Here is a 21,109-nt window from a genome sequence, read left to right as displayed (position 1 = left end):
TATGTTTCTTTCTCTCTCTCTCTCTTTTTTTTTTTAATCAAAATAAGCTTGTCACGAAATAGTAGATGTTATATATTACTATATTTATTTTTAGGTGGCAACATATCATTGGCAAGTCCAAGAATCATAAAAATGTACTAACTACTTGGTCATTCATTTTGTGTATCTCATGAGTTGATACTGAGTACTGTTTCCCAGGGAAGAAATGGGTGAAGACGTATTATTCCACTATTTTCTGTTCAGTCAAATACCAAATTTGTAAACATTCTGAATCCATCTGATACCTTCTAACAAGTTCTACAGATTTTTGAATGTAACTATACTACTTTACGGCATTGGTTTAAAGAAAGTCGGGCACCTGGGTGGCTCAGTGGGTTAAGCCTCTGCCTTCAGCTCAGGTCATGATCCCAGGGCCCTGGGATCGAGTCCTTCATTGGGCTCTCTGCTCAGCAGGGAGCCTGCTCCCCCCCCAACTCTGTCTCTCTGCCTACTTGTGATCTCTCTCTCTGTCAAATAAATAAATAAATAAATAAATAAATAAATAAATAAATAAGAAAGTCATTTAGCAATTTGCTCATGTTCAAATTTGTAGCATTTGTTTGCTTCACAGGTAATTATTGAAAAGCTACTTTCTATTACACTGTTTTTAAATTGTGATCATGTGGCATAGAGCTAATCAAAATTGCACAATACTTTATTAAAATCATATATATTTTAATCTGAATGATAATCTCAGCAGGAAGATAATAATCAGATAATAAATATTCTGATGATATGTAATAAGCAGAAAAATAGGAATTTTGTTTTGCTATATCTTTTGTTACGCAGTTATTGCTGTTGCTGCTTTTAATGAGTGTGAGAATAGAAGATTCAGTAGCATACAACTCTTTGTGGAAGAAAATTGGGACAATCCAAGAGAAATAGCCCATATATTATGACTGATGAGAATATTAAGTTTAGATGGAAGGAAAGTTGGAATGCGCATATAAACTTATCAGCAAAAAGAGCCATTAACTAGGAACATTTTTGAGACAATGTATTTTACCACATTTCTGAGACAATGTATTTTACCACAGATTAAAAATATTTGTTTCACTTATCTAAATTCTCAGAATTCGGAGTAAATTGTTGAGCTCCTAGGAAAATCCTAAAGGTGCTTAAGCTCTAGCATTTATCACCATGAAATTCCTTAAGTGGGTTTCCAGTGTGCAACTTGCAATACTCTTCTCGTAATCATTTTCACGCACTGGCCTCAGTGGAGTGTGCCACACCAGTCTTTTTGGTCACTGGCCAATGAAAGAGCCAAAATTAATGCTTACCTAAGAGGAAAGAAAATAATGATTCCCCAGACACTGGACTTTATTATTAAAATTCCATTCTTTCTCTTTTAGAATTTTAGAAAGCCAGGGGTGCCTGGGTGTCTCAGTGGGTTAAGCCTAATGCCTTTGGCTTTTGTCATGGTCTCAGGGTCCTGGGATTGGGCCCCACACCGGGCTCTCTGCTCAGGAGGGAGCCTGCTTCCCTCTCTCTCTCTCTCTCTGCCTGCTTCTCTGCCTACTTGCAATCTCTTGCTCTCTGTCAAATAAATAAAATCTTTTAAAAAAAAGAATTTTAGAAGACCAAAAGCACAACATTTAAATTTAGTTGATATATATCAGGACTAGTAAATTATGAGCATTAATGACTTCTATATGTTTCCATTTTTATACTATGAGAAATACATATAATTTCCCAAATCAGTATATTATTTTTTAAAGATTTTATTTATTTATTTGACAGAGATCACAAGTAGGTGGGGGGGAAGCAGGCCCCCCGATGAGCAGAGAGCCTGATGTGGGGCTCAATCCCAGGACCCTGGGATCATGACCCAAGCTGAAGGCAGAGGCTTTAACCCACTGAGCCACCCAGGTGCTCCCCAACTCAGTATATTCTTTTTGTTATCTCATGGAAGCCTTAATGCAGAGAAGGGAATGAAAAAAGCAATAGAGAGAGCAAATTCTTCCCTGAATCAAAGTAGTTCATTTCATTATATGATTTAGCTTCTATTAACACAAATTTACTGTGTTATGATCAAAGATTAAGTGATGATATATTAAGTATCTCCCCAAAGAGAATTCCTTAAAATAACGGCAACAATCAATATAAAAGTTCATTTTTCATATAGTTTGCATAGTTTTGTGATTGCAATTGAGTGTCTTACAAAAAGATGCCTAATAGACATTAAATTTTGTTATTTTTAAAGTCTTTCTTAGACGTTCAAATTTCTTCATTTTCAGTGCCATTATCACTGAGAAAGTTTTCCCTTAGTAAAATGGGAATAGGGGATCTTAAAAATTGTTTTGAATATTCAATTTATCTTGGCAAGATTACTTTGGAGTGACAGAGGAGAGCATCCCTTAGGAAAGCAATAAATATTAGAATTAATCCCAGTTGTTCTGAGTGAAGATTAAATAATCAGATCTTTTGTGTTTTGATGAGGACAAGACCAACCAAAGTAAATTGACCCTAATCACTCACCCCAAGAACCAAGCAAACAAACAACATCAACAGTAAATAAATCTCATGCTATAATGTAATTTAATAGGAAGGACGGAAGGATGTACTGAGTGGTTAATTGTTCTAAAAAGCCTTATTTAGGGGCACTTGGGTGGCTGTTGGTTAAGTGTCCAACTTCAACTCAGGTCATGATCTCAGGGTCCCAGGATAGAGTCCTTCATAGAGCTCCACACTCAGCTGGGAATCTGCTTCTTCCTCTCCCTCTCCACCTCCCCCTGCTTGTGTGCACTTGTGTGCTCTCTCTCTCTCAAATAAATAAATAAATAAATAAATAAAGTCATTAAAAAAATAATAAAAGGCCTTATTTAATAGCCTGGGTTTAGATTTCACCTCAAGATGTAGTTTGTAGATTTCAAAAAAAGACATGATTTATGGGGCATCTGACTGGCTCAGTGAGTTAAGGGTCTGACTTGTCATGATCTCAGATTGCTGAGATGGATCCCCATGTGGAGATCCCTGCTCCACTGGGAGTCTGCTTCTTCCTCTCCCTCTGCCCCTCCCCCCTAACTTGTGCTTTCTTTTTCTCTCAAATAAATAAAATCTTAAAAAAAAAAAACCAGAAACGAACAAGCAGAAAGAACAAAAAAAAAAACCCAAAACATAAGGTCGTATATTGATAAGTTGACAAAAAGTTTGTGTCCACAGTTCATGGGAACCTAGTCTTTCATTTCTTCTAGGATCAATATTTTAGTACTTGCTAATTCAGTGTTCAAGCCAACTTTATAGAATATAATTACAGCAAACCATGAAGTTTGACTGTGTATATGCTTTTGTACTATATTTTTTAGGTATAATTTTCATACAGTAAAATATCTTGATCTTAAAAAACATAATTCAATAAGTCTTGACAGTGGTATGCTATTTGTCCACTCTACAAAAACTACATATGTATATGAGTAGATATATTCACCATAGAATATGCTCTTGTGTTTCATTTTGGTTGATTTTTTTGTAGGATAATTCTGTCACTGAATACTATTTCTACCTCTTTTTGGAATTCAGCAATGAGCACATACATTTTGTATTCTTTATCTGTTTTGTAGCACAAAGCATGTTGGTTTGTGATTCACCCATGTTCTTGAATGTATAAATAGTTCAGTCCTTTTTTTATCAATAGTAGTCCATTACATTAATGTGTTGCAAAAATGTTGTGCCTTATTAATGACTATTTAGTTTGTACCAAATTACTTACTATTTTTATTTGAAATTCTTGTAGACTAATTATTTTGAGCAATTTTCATGAATCATTACTGAATTCTATTGTGTGTGTGTGTGTGTGTGTGTGTGTATCCAGTGTTAGTTCAGGTATTTTTTGTACATATTTTATTTTTTGCTATTGACTCATAACTCTGTATAAGCTAAATATGTCTTCTAAGAGATGTATGTATTGTTAATATTTTGATCCAAATTATTACATACATCATCTTCTTCATGAAGTCTTTTGATAAAAAGAAATCACTAATTTTTATTAAGTTTAGTTTAACAATTTTTATTTGTTTAATCTCTTCTGTGTCTTGAATAAGAAAGATTTTTTCAAACTTTGGGAAATATTTCTTCTTACAATCTTTATGCTTCTGACTCTTAAGATTAGGCCTACAATACACATCCAATTAATTTTTACACATGGAATGAGTAATGAGTAAAATTTTCTCCCACAATGATATCCAGTTTCAAGCACCATTTTTAAAAGCAAACTTTGTTTTCTCTGTTGAGTTGGGCTGTCTCTTTTTTAAAATATCAGTAGATCATTGGTCAATTTTGGACTCTCGATTTTGTTCCATTGATCTGATTGCTCATACTTTATGTCAATAAAACACTGTGTTGATTACTGAGACTTATGATCTTGAAATCTTGAAATATATTTTCTAACTCTTCTTTTCCAAGGCTGTTTTTGGCTATTTTAAGTTCTACACATTAACATAAAAGGTTTGGGATCAGTTTTCCAATTTTCTCCCAAAGCTTCTCTAACGATTTCGATTGTTGTTGCAATTATTTATAGATCAGTGGGGAGGTGAACAATATTACAGTATTAAAACTTCTCACTCATGAATGCGATATGTCTCACAATTTTTAATGTCATTTTTTTCAGCAAGATTTTGTACTTTTCAATGTGCTTTCATATGTAACTTCTCTGATATCACTTTTTAAAATTTCACGTTTTTAACAACATTACAACATTTACATACTTTCTCCCATTTTTTTCATTGCAAGAATAATGAAACAGTATTTATTCTTGTATACTGTCTTTGTATGGAGCAGCATTTGCTAAATTCATATATCAGTTCTAGTTGATTTGTTTAAGATTCCAATGGTTTTCAATGACTCTATAATAGTCTAACTCAGTTTTTCTGTTTGCTGATTTTTCTGTTTTCTGGCAGCCTTCAAATCTGCCACCATCAGCCTTTTCTCTTTGCCCATATCAGAGCAAGCTGAATAGAAAATTTCAGAATTACTCTCTCAGTACTGCTGGGAGTTGAAGCCATGCAAACTCCTGCCAGTGCATGGAAATCCCTTATCCAGCCCCACTAATTAACCATAATTTAAAAAATCCAACAAAACAAAACAAAAACAGTCTCTTCTCTCAGCTATCTCAAGATATTTAGGCCCTGCTTGGGAATCTTCTCTGGTCTTCCCATGAAGACTCCTTCTGTGACTAATAAATATTTTAATTCACATAATCTTACAGCACACGTGGGATCATCAATCTTAACATCCAAACAAAATTTGGGATGGGGTGTTAATCCTGCCTTCTCTGAGGCAATAATGACAGTTTCATTTCTTTCTTCTTAAATATTATGTTTATTATTTCATTTCATTGTTCTGATGTACTAGCTAGGACCTCAGTATAATATTGAGTAGAAGGAACTATAGTGGTCTTCCTTACCTTGTTTACAATATCAAGAGAAATTGGTCAATATTTCCATATTAAATATGATTTTACCTGAATGTTTTAATAGATGCCATTTAAAAAATTGATAAAATGCCATTCTATTCCAAATTTTCTGAGGTATTCTATCTTAAATAGATGTTAAATTTGTTAAATGTATCTGAGGCACCTATTGAAATAACTGTTTTAGATCTGATTCTGCTTTATAAATGACTTTTTACCTTTTGTTTGCTATTTTTATTAGTTGCTCTACAGATTACATTATGTAACTGTTTTTAATCACAGTTGATAATTAATAGTAAGAATCTTATAATAGCAAATAGATATAATTTCCATGAACTTTGTCCTATTATTGTTATGTGTTTAACTTATGCTACAACACTGCAATACATTGTCATTATTTTGCTCTAAACAATCAGTAATCATACATACCTGCACATATGCATGCATATATGTTTACTAGCATAATATTATATACATCAATATTACACACACATATAGCATGTAAGTATATATGTACACACATCTATGTATATGGATGCATATTTTCATTAGTTTAATATTGTGTGTGTGAATTATCGTCATGCATATGTATCACACGAACATAAATATAGATCATGTAATTTTATATATTTATGCTTTGTCATGTTTTTATTTCTTTTTTTTAAGATTTTATTTATTTATTTGACAGACTGAGATCACAAGTAGGCAGAGAGGCAAGCAGAAAGAGAGAGTGGGGGAGCAGGCTCCCTGTTGAGCAGAGAGCCTGATGAGGGGCTCAATCCCAGGACCTGGGATCATGACCTGATCCGAAGGCAGAGGCTTTAACCTACTGAGCCACCCAGGCACCCATGTTTTTATTTCTTTTTGAAGATTTGAATTTTTGCTGGTGCCTTTCACTTTCACATGCACAAATTCTTTTTTTTTTTTTTTTTAAGATTTTGTTTATTTATTTGACAGAGAGAGAGATCACAAGTAGGCAGAGAGGCAGGCAGAGAGAGAGGGGGAAACAGGCTCCCCACTTAGCAAAGAGCCTGATCCCGGGACCCTGAGACCATGATAAGAACCAGAGGCCGAGGCTTAACCCACTGAGCCACCTGGGTGCCCCACACCTGCACAAATCCTTTAAATACTTATTGCCATGTAGTCTTGTTATATAGGAATTTTCCCAGCTTCCCAGGTTTAACTGCCTAAAATTGTCTTACTTTGCTTTCAATTTTGGAGATTTTTTTCTTGGGTTTAGAATTGTATGCTAAATTTTTCATGTATTTTAATGATGTTGTCCCACTTTTTTATATTTATTCTACTTGAGTTTGGTGTACTTCTTGGATCTCCTGGTTAAGAGTTTATTCTAACTTTGGAAAAATCTTGATAATTATCTCTTCAAATATTTTTTCTGTCCCCTTTTTTTTCATCTTCTTTGACAGTCTGGTAAGCCAATATTAAATTAATTAATATTAAATATTAGATATCTAATATTAGACATTTAGATTATCTAATATTAGAATATCTAATATTATATATTTTCTAATATTTTTAATATCTAATATTAGATAATTTCTTTCAGAGGTTGAAAATTCTATACCATTTATTCATTCTTAGTTGTTTGTGTGTGTGCTTCAGGTTAGGTAATTTCTGTTGAATTGCATTGAAATTTGTTGATGCTCTTCTCTTGTCAATTCTTCTATGAAATCCTTCAAGTGAATTGTTCATTTATAACATTCCATCAGATTATTTTTTAATAGTTTCAATCTCTTTTCTATGATTTACTGTTTCTCCATGTATGCTTTCCAGTGTTTTGTTATACATTTTAGTAAACCATTTTTATAGTTACTTTAAAAGCCCTAATGAGGTAATTCTGACAACTGTGTCATCTTTGCATCTCTATTCATTTTTTTTCTTTTATTGAATATTGGTTATTTATAATAAGGCATCTACAACTATCTCATACATTTTTAGAATTATACATTGGACATTGTGTTGAAGAGGACAGTAAAGGGGAGCCAGGGTGTCTCAGTTGGTTAAGCATCTGCCTTCAGGTCAGGTCATGATCCCAGAGTCCTGGGATCAAGCTGCACATCAGTCTCCTTGCTCAGAGGGGAGAAAGCTTCTCCCTCTGACTGGATCTCCCTCTGCCTGTCACTCCTCCTGCTTGTGCTCTCTTTCTGTCAAATAAATAACTAAATAAAATCTTAAAAAAAAAGAAAGAAAAAAGAGAAGGACAGTAAAATTAAGCTCTACTATTTTTTTTTTAATTAAAACTTTAAAATAGCTATCCTCAGAAAATGTTGCTTATACTGTCAGTCCACTTGCATGGAGATCTGAATCATTCTAATCTGCAACTGAGAAAGTTGTGCTTAGTTTCACTTAAATTCACCAAAAGCTTTAAATATTTTGGGGCAACAGAGGTATGTCTCCAACATATCTTGGGATCTGAGAAAGAGCAAGATGCCAGAGATGTTCTATGGTTTTATAGCACAGATACTAGCTTTCTGAATAATGGAAGATCTCTTTTATTTTCTTTCCTGTCACCCCAACTTCCCTCTTTCCCTCCTTTTCTCTCTTTCTCCCTTCCTCCCCTCGCCTTTAGTGTTAAGCTATCCATATTTTGAGTTCTTGAGTTTTTCTCTTTAATCATGAATTCCTGCACATTAGGAGATTCATTTCAAACTTTGGAAGACAGTCGTAACACAGAGAGTGAAGACTCAGTTTTCTTCAAATATACATATCTCAGTGTATTAGTTTCTTAGAGTTGCCATAACAAAGTACCACAAACTGGGTGACTTAAACAACAGAAAATTATTGTCTTAATAGTTCTGAAGTCCAGAAATCTGAGATCAAGGTGTTAGCAGAGGTAGTTCCTTCTGAGGACTGTGAAGGAGAGTATGTTCCATCTCTCTCCCAGCTTCCTATGGATTGCTGGAAATCTTTGTCATTCCTTCCCTTATGGACACATCACCCCAATCTTTTCCTCATATTCATATGACATTCTGTGTGTGCATGTATGTGTGCATGTTTGTATGTATGCATGCCTGTGTCCAACTCCCCCCCCCCTTTTTTTAATTTTTTTGCAAGGATGCTGATCATATTGGATTGAAGGCTCATTCTACTCCAGTATGATCTCATCATATTAACTAAATATAGCTGCAATGCCTCTATTTCAAAATAACTGTATATTCTGAGATTCTGAGATGGGGTTAGGACTTCCAACATAATAAGTTGGTGGGAAAAAAATAATAATTTGATGGGAAAGAGGAGCACAACTTAAGGCACAACACTCAACTTTCCTGTCACAGAGTAATCCTTCACAGAACTGCTGCAAGGTACTCACTGCAGACATGTAGAGATTTGAAGAATTTCCTTCAGCACTCTCACTCTGTCCCCATCTTTTGGGGACAGAAAGCCATTGCCTTTTCATTAGATGAGCACCCCCCCCAACATAACTATTAGGATGATATTTCTGTTATTTCTCTTACCCTCCTCCAGGATTCAATGGATAGATGCCTTGCATTTTAAAAAGCAGTCTGCTTTCCCTTTAGGGTATAGTCATGTGCCTTGGAGTGACATCTTGCCCTGTGCCTGTCCACCTTAGAAGATACAACCTTCCACTTGTTTAAAATTTTGTGTGTCATTGGAATGTAGGAACTATCTTCCATATGCCTCCAGGACCCAGCATCCCATCCTTAGCTACAGCAAGGAAGTCCATGGGAATGCTGACAGAAAGTTTCAGACTTGCTTTGTAACTGGGATTCACTGGGATTTGAATAAATAATTCCTGCCCATGCATGGACATTACAAATTCATTACTACATGGCTTATTTCTCCTTATCCCATTTACGGTGAGTTCCTCCTCATTCTGACACTCTACCAGGAATAATATCAGCCATGGATATCTTTTCTCCCATGAAGGACATGCTATGTTCTGGAAATGAATTCACTCAGTGTTTTTTGTTTGTTTGTTTGTTTGGTTTGGTTTGGTTTGGTTTTACCTTCAATTCTCTTTTTTTTATAAAGAGATTTTTATAAACTTGTTTGGTTTATTTTTTCCCTTATATATCTTGTTGTAAGGGTGGTAGCAACATTCTGTTATGACTTTCTATTATCCTAATCAGTAATTAAGTCCCACAATCATGTCTCTCTTGACAAGCCTCACATAGAAAATGTGAGGTTGCTGTGTTATACAACTTCAGTGGATGCCATACCCATTATAGTCTATATGAACATTATGCCCTGGAACTGAACAGTTCTCAAAATACATGGCTAGACATAGTATACATTCAATATTAACAGCACTCATTCAAGAAAGCCTGAATCATTTCTGCATAGTACCTATGAGCTGAGAGAGAATTGAAGAGATTTATTTCAGTGATTAATGGCTTGGGTATTCTTACTGGGGTGCTTTTCTTCCCAGAGTAGAAAAATAAAAACTACTTTATTCTAATAGGCTCTGGTGTTTACTTGAGAGTATCTCACATGACATAATACTGACTGATGGGAACCTACCACCAAATGCTGAACTTCTGGAGTGAACATATCCCTGCAAATGAAAGACAGTTATGGTCATCAACAATTTTAATTCAACTTCTATGGAGGAGAAAACCAAGTTTAGTTTCTTCACAATCATCAGTTTCCTTCAGTTCTTTTTTTTTTTTAAAGATTTTATTTATTTGACAGAGAGAGATCACAAGTAGGCAGAGAGGCAGGCAGAGAGAGAGGGGGAAGCAGGCTCCCCGCTGAGCAGAGAGCCAGATGTGGGGCTCGATCCCAGTACCCTGAGATCATGACCTGAACCGAAGGCAGAGACCCAACTCACTGAGCCACCCAGGTGCCACAGTTTTCTTTAGTTTGACAGAGATAAAGTCAAGCAGACATGAATTCTCTTTTAAGTTTCCCTTAAACAATAAAATTGCTTACCTGGAAGATGTATCAGATGGTAGATTAAAGACATGAAACAGAGTAATTTGAACTTTTATACTTCTATACTTTTCAATATCTTAGGATCCAAGCACTTACCTTCTTAAATTGGACCATGATATATCATTTGCACTGCCAAAATGATCTGGACCTATAATAATTTAGAAAATTGAACAATATATAAGCTTTTGTTTTTTCACTCTGGTATTCAATAAAAGCAGTTATTTTTTTTTCCTTTAAGAATTCAATTTTTCAAAAGAAAAAAAATCATTTTATACTCCATACTGATTTGATAATGAGAATAATATTTTAAAAAGCCAAAATTGGGGTGCCTGGGTGGCTTAGTAGGTTAAGCTTCTGCCTTCAGCTTAGGGCATGATCCCAGGGTCCTGGGATTAAGCCTCACATTGGGCTCTTTTCTCAGTGGTCAGCCTGCTTCCCCCTCTCTCTTTACCTGTGATCTCTCTTGTGATCTTTACTTGTGATCTCTCTCTGTCAAATAAATAAATAAAGTCTTTAAAAAAATAAAAAAATAAAAGGCTAAAGTTATTAGTATGGTAATAATTGATTCTAATCTCTATAAATAAATACTGTTTGTCTTCTTTTATAAACATTTAAAACATTTATAAACATTTAAACATTTAAAAACATTTAAACATTTAAAAACAATTAAAATTCAAATATTTATTTTATTATCTGTTTTCAAAAAGTGTATTATTAAAAAATTCAAAGTAATTAAGATGATATTTTACAGCCTATGTACCATTTCACCTTTTCCACATTGGTACTGCTCAAAGATTCTGCCAAAACAAAGCATTATAAATCTTCAGAAAAAAATGCAAGAGGTGTATTAATAAATATATACAAAGATTGGGGCACCTGAGTTGCTCAGTCAGTTAAGCATCTGCCTTCTGCTCAGGTCATGTTCCCAGGGTTCTGGGATCAAGCACTGCATCAGGCTCCCTGCTCTGTGGGGAGTCTGCTTCTCCCTCTCCCTCTGCCTGCTTGTATTCTATCTCTGTGTGTCAAATAAATAAATAAAATATTTTAAAAAAAGATAAAATAAATATGTTGCCCTGAGATCTGATGAGAAAAGAAAGCCCTAAAATGTAAATATATTCTTTGTATATTCTATGTTTCATATCTCTAAAGAGCAATATACACATTTTAAAGCCAAAGTTTACATGTGGTTGTCCTTTTTCAGCAGATCTACAAGCAGATCTAAGAAATTAGGTGTAAACTATTGACCTGATGTCTGAATTATGTAGGAAGAAAAAAAACAATATAACTTCATATTTTTACATTTTTAAACTTCTGGGACACACGCACATATACACACACTTAAGTACACAAAGATCTAATACCAGATTCTATGGCCAATTAATTGAAACTAAAGATGAAGGACATTAGTTAGAATGATAACCCATTTAAATTGCATTATTATATTTTTCTCAATACCAAGGTCTTTTTTTTTTGGACACTTCTGAGTTTTACTAAATGTACATGTTTGTATTATTCTAAAGATTTAAACTTTTAGTGTAATTTACTAATAATAGTGAAATAAACAATATATATTATAAAAAGCAGTCAAACTACTAACAAATTACTTAAAACATACAAAATTTCCTTTTTTAAATGGGATGTAGTTAACCACTATTCTTTTCATAGAGCTGAATTTTATTATTATTCTTTTCATGTCTTAAATAATATTTTATTACTGTTATTTTCACATATTAAAGAAAGATTGATACATGACAAATTGTTCTTGTGCTGTAATTTGGCACTGACCATAGATTATTACAAATGATTGCTAAATTTGTGGGAAATTATATTATACAGCACATCAATTAGTGTGTGAAACTCATGTTTTAATTCATTCTGCAGAACACAGATATCACTTAATTTTTTTATATTCTATCTTTACCTTTCAGCATAAATAAAATAAATCACTTTTCAAATTGTTGAAGCAGTAATATAAATTTCTATGAAACAGGCTATAAACATTACTATGGGACATTTTGACTCTGAATTGTTTTCTAGGGAATGGCAGTTGTTTATTTTGCAATGTGAATGTATGTTAATGTTGATCTTGAATTTATTTCCAAGAGTGAACCAAAGCTTTCATTTTCTGAAGTATCATGAGTGTATTATTTCTATCCATGAGGTTTATCATTTTATACATTGCAATATGCATTCTCTTCACTGTCCATAGAGAGTAAATCTTCACATTGCTTGCATTTAAATTCTAAATAATCCTTTTGTGCACTCTATTCAACTTTGATACACTTTTTCTTAACACTTTTGGATTTTGATTTTGTGAAGAACAAAACGCAATAAAAACATTTGACTGGAATGCATCCTTTTTAAAACAATGTGTAGAATTCTCTCCATTTTCAAAAGAAAATGTAATTATGCTCTCATTTAATTTTATTATGCTTACTGAGACCCACTATTCCACTGTACATATTCTAATAGGTTATTCATTAAGTGCTTATTTAATTGAAATTAGCGTAATTACATCAAAGCTTCTCTCTATCTACTCTGTTTCTTCCTTTCTGAAGCCCAAAGGTCAGAATGATTTTAATTAATTTGTGATTATTGTCATGAGCTAAGTGCTGTAGAGTAACAATAGGCAAGAGTATCAAAGGGCCATTGACTGATGAAATTGTAAATAATAAATTTCTTTTCCAAAGACATCAAAATACTTCAAAAATGATTGTAGATGAGGTGAAATCTCTTATTTTCATTCAGAAAGTGAGTAAAATCTGTTCATTCCCTTCTCTTATTTCCATTGTTTATGTTCACATATTCTTTGGCAAATATTCATCATTGTGGTCATCTTCAAGGTCATTTTTCTAATTTTGTGGCCTCCTTCTTCAGTACCACTCAAAGATTTCCCATAACATATCATCTCAGGAACAAAGAATTCATTTACATCTACAAATGGTTTTTAAGTCTTATATACAGGGAGAATTAAAAAAAAAATCCTGAATATAGTAACACAATTTGATGATAGTAAGAAAAGACTGTGATGAATACCTTTGGTTCTATATTGCTAGAATTCTGAATTCCATCCTAAGTAATTTATTCTTCTATATTAATGTCTTCTTTCAAAACTGTAAATACCTCGTGATTTGCAGTAATTTGATTATCCAAACTGCTAACACTAAAGCAAATGTTTTAAAGTCTTAAACACACAGCTGAGATCATTGTTTTTCTTTAAATTACATTCCTTTTCTTAATTCTTATTTTTTAAATTTAATTTTAGTTTTTTTAGTGTTCCAAAATTTATTATTTATGCACCACACCCAGTTCTCCATGCAATATGTGCCCTCCTTAATACCCACTACCAGGCTCACCCGTCCCCCAACTCCTTTCTCCTCCCAAAACCTCAGTTTATTTCTGAGAGTCCACAGTCTCTCATGCTTCATCTCTTCCTCCAATTTACCCCAATCACTTTTCCTTTCCTTCTCCTAATGTCCTCCATGTTATTCTTTATGCTCCACAAGTAAGTGAAACCATTTGATCATTGACTTTCTTTGCTTGACTTATTTCATTCAGCATAATCTCTTCTAGTTCCATCCATGTTGATACAAAAGTTGGGTATTCATTCTTTCTGATGGCTGTGTAATATTTCATTGTATATATGGTCTATATCTTCTTTATCCATTCGTCTGTTAAAAGGGATCTTGTCTCTTTCCACAGTTTGGTGATTGTGGACATTTCTGTTATGAACATTGGGGTACAGATGGCCCTTCTTTTCATTACATCTACATCTTTGGGGTAAACACCTAGTAGTGCAATTGCAGGGTCATAGGGTAGCTCCATTTATCATTCTCAATGGGAGATCATTGTTTTTAACACACAGCTAAAATTATCAAAATCAACAAAAACAAATTATATCATAAATAGTGTTCACAGAAAGAAAACTCAGAATTAAGTAACAAGGAGTTAACCTGTCTCACCTAGGTCTTTCTTATATTTTTAAACACTGATGATAATTCCACTCTGAGTATATAATTCCTTAGTTTTCATTAAGTTGTTATATAGGCTTTAATGTATTCGTATACAACTGAATTGGGCCGAGAACCCGTTTGAAACTTCAGAGACAAAATTAATAACGTTCCTGCATATATGCTTACTATACTCTCATTTAATTCTCACAAAACCCCTGTTAGATGTATGTATATTATTGTGTATTAGTATGCTATGGTTGTTGCAACAAGATAACTTAAACTGGGTGGTTTAAGCAACAGGAATTCTTCATCTCACAGTTCTGGACCTTGAAATCTATAATCAAGTTATCAGAAGGATTGGTTCATTCCAGGGGTTGTGAAAAGGACCATGTTCCATGTCTCTCCTTTACCTTCTGGTAATTCGTTGGGCTGAGAATATCTCTAGCCACGTGTATTTGCTAATTGGCTTTACCCAAAAGAAAAGTAAAGTTTTTAGTATCTTCATGACTGCAGGTAGTTTTACAACTTAGAGAAGTGTCCCAGAAGTTAGGACCCTAGCTTCATCCCAGGGAGTAGGAAATAGGGGTGCTATTTTCCTTGGTGATTGCATTTTGAAGGGATAGCCCTGGTCTTTGAGAAAAGCATTCTGGATTGTAAAACTAGCAAAAGGCTTTTCAAAAAATTTACATTTCTAAAGGGCTGACAAAGAATTTACAATTATAAGTTTTCTAAAGTAAATGTTCTAAAGAAAGGGAGATCTCTGCCTTAAGGCAGAAAGAAGCCATGTCTAAAGTTTAATCAAACAGAATAATTTTAAGATTCTCTTGGTCCTTATTTGGTATTATTATAGTGCAATCTCCAACAAAAAATAAACTCATTGGAGGAAAGAATTTTGTCTATCTTGTATAAGAATTCTTCCAGAGGACATAGCACATTATTTGGCTCAAAAACAACAACAACAAAAAAAAACACACACACACACACACAAAAAAAAACCCACTGTTGGATGAATGAATCCAATACATAAATAATAATGCTTTCCAGGAGTAAGCTTCCAGTTCATATTCACAAAAGAACTAATGAAGGTTTCTAGGTATTTAGGGTAAGAGAGAAGTTGTGGTTCTTGTTTAGTTTGGATTTCTCTTATTTCAGTATGATTGAGTTTCTACTCTAAGAGGCCTCTTCTGCAATGATATTTTCTTGCAACAGAAAACTTAACCTCTGAGTCCTTATTTAAATTAGAAGAGAGATGTGTTTTGTAAGTTGCTCCTTTTTGTTATTTGCTTCAGACTACTTTACACTAATTTGTTGCTTGGTGACATTGTTTCTTTTCATTTAGTCTCTGTTCTCCAGATGCCACAACTAATATTTATAAATTAAATATTTTGTGTCCTTTTGACCATTGTTTTCTCACTTTGCATTCTTCTTGGTATGAAGTGAAGCAGTTATTTTTCTATTTCTTTTAGGTTTAAGGTGAAATATGGATTTAAAAATAACACAGGGCCCAAACTCTCTGTATTGGAATTCAGATGTGTTCCCAGTAATTTGTTCTGTATCACCAATTTGTGCCCATGACACATGGGCTGCATATACATTCTTGCAAATTGAATATATAATCAGTCTAATTGTACTGTCTAGTTGAGCAGCCTATAAGAGAAATTAGGATTATTTTTTCCTCCTGTGAAGTGACTGTGATGCTGTGTATATTATATTGAAATACCATGTTATATTTATTTATTTATTTTTTTATTTATTTGACAGAGAGAAATCACAAGTAGGCAGAGAGGCAGGCAGAGAGAGAGAAGGAAGCAGGCTCCCTGTTGAGCAGAAAGCCCGATGTGGGGCTTGAACCCAGGACCTGGGATCATGACCTGAGCCAAAGGCAGCGGCTTAACCCACTGAGCCACCCAGGCGCCCCCACCATGTTATTTTTTAAAAGAACTCCCAGATAAATTCTTAGTTGTTTTCAGTTATTTATTTATTTATTTATTTTTTCTTCAGTAATTGTGCCATGTTATTCAACCTGACTCCTTTTTGTCTTCAATCCATCCCTTTCCCCATCTATGGACAGATAATGAAAGTAATGAGTGGCAGCTATTGTCTGTCTTAGAAAATGAATTTGCAAGACAGGAAATAAGAATTTATTTTTCCTGATTGACAGGAGTGTCTTGTGGCTTTTTAAAAAATATATATATAACTTGTGTTTTACATCTTTTTGATTGCAATATTTAGTTAATATTTGGAGCTAAATGTTGCTATTGCTTTCTTTGTTGTGCTGTCAGACATATGGTTTGTAGTGTCTAAGATCAGGGAAGATGCATGTGAGGACAGGGGAAGCAATGATTCCACTCTGGTAGAACAGCAGTTATGGGCAAACTACAAAAAAGGAAAAAGAATATAGCTGCTTGCAATTCCAATCTCTGCTGCTCAACCAAGCAGACCGAAGGTAACCACTGGCTGTGAAAGTAGCCTCTAGCTATCTCACTTTGAGACACCAAGAGGGAATCATCCTTTTGGAAAAAAAAAAAAAAAAAAAAGGAAATAAGAGAAATTGCTTTGAGGGCTTGGAAAGGAGAAACAATAATACAAGTACCAGTTGCTATATAAAAAAAGAATAGTTGTACAATAAAAGTTACTTTTAATGAGACTATAGCTGGTCATAATCCTTATGAAACAGACTTTATTTTTGTTAAATGAAAATACAATAATGAAATAAAATACCAAATGTAGTTTCTATTCAATAATTTTATAGGACTTAAATGAGATATTTTAAAAAAGCTCTAATAAATACAACAGCATCTCTTTTTCTCTGCATGAATTCTAACAAATCCTCTGCTATGCATTTTTCATTTTTAATATTATTCATTACCTTTTCTGTGTTGGCTTTTCTAACCCTAAAAGGCAAATTTCCAATAGACCTTGACACATTTTCACTTTCATTTAAGGAGGATAAATGCTCCAGCATGCACACTGATGGAAATTAATTTCATCTAAATGCTCTTAGGCTAGCTATCTGGATATGTAAATACCCCTACTGCAAATTTTGTTGCCAAAGGTTTTTCATTACTAGCAGGAGCCCTGACCAGATTGTGATAAAGCAGCAAAGTCCTAATGGAAAAAAAAAAAAAAGTAATCTGCTTTCTTTATCAAATTATCCATGAGTATCCAATGTATGATTGCATTAACAGGGAAATCTATCCACTTTCCACAAAGGTTTCCTCTGTAGTTTTGCACTAATGTCAAGTGATGGAAAGACGATCACATTTGATGAGTAAGATTAATCCCCAGAATGAAGTCTATGAATGATGATGAGTATTGTGCAGCCAGCAGGGAATTCACAACTGCAAAGTTAAACATGCAACATAGTTTGTCACTTGTCAAGAAATAGACAAAACAAAAGCTACAGATTTTTAATATGTAAATTTTCATGACTAACTCCATATGACCTATGTCATCTATTATGATGTCTAGTTTATATCACAACATCTAGCACTTATTTTAATCTATTTTATTGACATATGAGTTATATAGATAAGATACACCAGTTTTCCTGTGCATTTTTTTTAAAGATTTTTTTATTTATTTGACAGAGAGAGAGAGAGAGAGATATCACAAGTAGGCATAGAGGCAGGCAGAGAGAGAGGGGAGGAAGCAGGCTCCCTGCGGAGCAGAGAGCCCGATGCGGGGCTTGATCCCAGGACCCCGAGATCATGACCCGAGCCGAAGGCAGAGGCCTTAACCCACTGAGCCACCCAGGCGCCCCTCCCTGTGCATTTTGATGAGTTCTGGTAAGTATATAAACTTATATGGCCACCATCTCAATCATTTTATAAAACATCCATACATCTAAAAAGTTCCACTGTATCTCAGCAGAGTCAACCCCACCTCACCAGCAAAGGCAACCACCAACCTGTAGTCTGCCTTTATGAACTTGTTTTCCCCCTTTTCAGCATATTATAGAAACAGAAGCATACTCCATGAGCTCTTTAACTTCTGGCTTTGTACACATAATACATTGTTTTGGAGATTCGTAAAAAGAACTCCATAGGGGCGCCTGGGTGGCTCAGTGGGTTAAAGCCTCTGCCTTCGGCTCAGGTCATGATCCCAGGGTCCTGGGATTGAGCCCCACATCAGGCTCTCTGCTCAGCAGGGAGCCTGCTTCCCTTCCTCTCTCTGCCTGCCTCTCTGCCTGCCTGTGATCTCTGTCTGTCAAATAAATAAATAGAATCTTAAAAAAAAAAACAACCTATTTAAAAAGAACTCCATAAATGAATAATGTGCTTATTTTTATTTTCGACCCATATTCTATCATACTAATACACCACAATGTGTTCATGCACTTACTTGTTGATGGGCATTTGTGCCCTCTTCACTTTTGGATTAACATGAATAAAATTGTTACGGGCATTTGTGTACAGGTTTTCATTTTCCTTTGGTAAATCTTAGACATGGAATCAATGGGTCATATAGCAAATGTAACTTTAACATATAAAATGTTTTAAAATTGTTTTCCAAAAACAAAACCAGCGATGCATGAGAATCACAATTGCTCCACACCCACTCTAATACTTTGAACTGACAGACTTTAAGAACTATTAGCCACCAGGGTATGTAGTGAGGGTCTAGGTGTACCTTGTTGTATTTGCATATCCTTGAAGACTAATGATACTGAGCACCTTTTCATGTGATTATTTGATTTTTTAAAATACTTTTCCTGTGAAGTGTCTGTTGTATTCCTTTCTTGAAAAAAAAAATGGGTTGTTAGTCATCCTACTTTTGATTTTGTAAGAGTTCTTTATAATTCTGAATATATAAGTCCTCTCACATATATATGTATTATAAATGTATTTTTCTAGTTTTTGGTGTTCCTTTTTATACCCTTTTTAATGTAAGAAACAGTTTTTAATCATTTAAACAGTATCAAATTCACAGCAAAATTGCAAACAGAAGTGTAAAAAAACTCTTTTTCAAATCAATTTGGAACCTACCTAGTGTGTAGGTCCCTGCATAACCAAAACAGGGACCTCAAAATAGGGACATTAACAGTTACATATTAGTGATACATCTATTTCTCTGACTCCAATCACATTACCCTCACATTTTTTATAGTAAAATAATCCAATAAAGAATCATCACTGTATTATTCAGTTGACATACATAAACAAACTTCATCTGGACAAGTTTCTCAGTCTTTCCTTGACTTTCATGGTCTTGGTATGTATTGAAGATTATACAATGGTGATTTTTAGTGAGTCACTTTTAAAGATTTCTTCACTATTAGATTCAAGGTTTTGTGAAACTTCAAGTGAGTTATCATAGAGTAATATTGGATTCTTCTCATTGTACCCTACCAGGATACAATTTGTCCAAATGCAGATAGAATTCACTTTGATCACTTGATTAAGGTATTGTCTGCCAGGATTCTCCATTGCATTCAAAAGATACTCTTTTATACTCTTTTATATTCTATAAATAGCATGTATTCTTAGAGAGGTATTTGAAAATATATATATATTTTATGCCTCATTAATCTTTAAATTTATTGATTGAGTTATATAAATATGGATGGATTATTTCCTATTTAATTTGTTGGGTAATAATATAATATATATTATATTATATATTATATAATAATATAATACTAACTATATTTATTCTGAGGCTGAAATTATCCCATATATATATATATATGCATATATATATATATATCTCCATCCCCCCCCCTTTGGGAGTCCTCCCTTTCAAGCTTGCTTCTATATGGTTGTGGCATACTCAGATCATCTTTTTTTTTTTTTTTAAAGATTTTATTTTTTTGACATAGAGAGAGAGAGAGAGAGATCACAAGTAGGCAGAGAAGCAGGCAGAGAGAGAAGGGGAAGCAGGCTCCCCACTGAGCAGAGAGCCCTATGCGGGGCTTGATCCCAGGACCCCAAGATCATGACCTGGCAGAGGCTTTAACCCACTGAGCCACCCAGGTACCCCCTCAGATCATCTTTTAAACACACCCTTGCTTCTAGCATAGAAACATTTTCTAAGCTCATCTTGTATTTCCTAATTTCAACCCTTGTATTAGGCAATTGTGCCAGGACTTGTGATTCCTTATACCATGTCATGGTGTTTAGAAACCAACCTAACTGTCCATTGAGATGGCTTAGGAGCAGAGACACTCTAATAGCAATAGGCATCTGTATTTGTTTTCTATTTCTGTGCAGCATATTACCAAAAAATGTGTGCCTTAAACCCACACAATATACTATTCCATAATTTCATTAGGTCAGATGTCTGGGTATGGGTTAGGAGGGGCCTCTTTTCAGGGATTCACCAGGCTGAAATCAAGGTGTCAGTTGGTGTTCTGATTCTCAGCTGAGGTTCAGGAACCACTGAAACTCACTGATTGTTTGTAGAATTCATTTCCTTGTAACTGCATGATTAAAGTGTTTGAATCCAGGCTAGCTTTTAGCCAGAGACTACGCTTAGATCCTAGCAGTTGCAGTTCCTTACCACATGGACCCGCAGACAATTCACAATATGGCTCTTTGCTTCCTTCTGGGCCATCAAGAACTCCTTTCTCTGACTCTTCATGTTCTTTTAAGCCTCATCTGATTAGTCCAGGCTCACCCAGAATAATCTTTTAATTAGCTCAAACTCAACTAATCTGTATTCTAATACCAAAAGTTATATACCATTATATTTACAGATCTCACCACACTGCAGGAGAGGATTTATACATGGTGTGTACAATAGGGAGCAGGAATCTTGGGGCTTATCTTAAAACTCTGCCCATTACAGAACCTAA

The sequence above is a fragment of the Enhydra lutris genome, unplaced genomic scaffold (assembly GCF_002288905.1).
Source record: "Enhydra lutris kenyoni isolate GAN:26980312 unplaced genomic scaffold, ASM228890v2 scaffoldscaffold47, whole genome shotgun sequence".
NCBI classification, from domain to species: domain Eukaryota; kingdom Metazoa; phylum Chordata; class Mammalia; order Carnivora; family Mustelidae; genus Enhydra; species Enhydra lutris.
Note: the sequence above shows the minus strand (reverse complement) of the source record.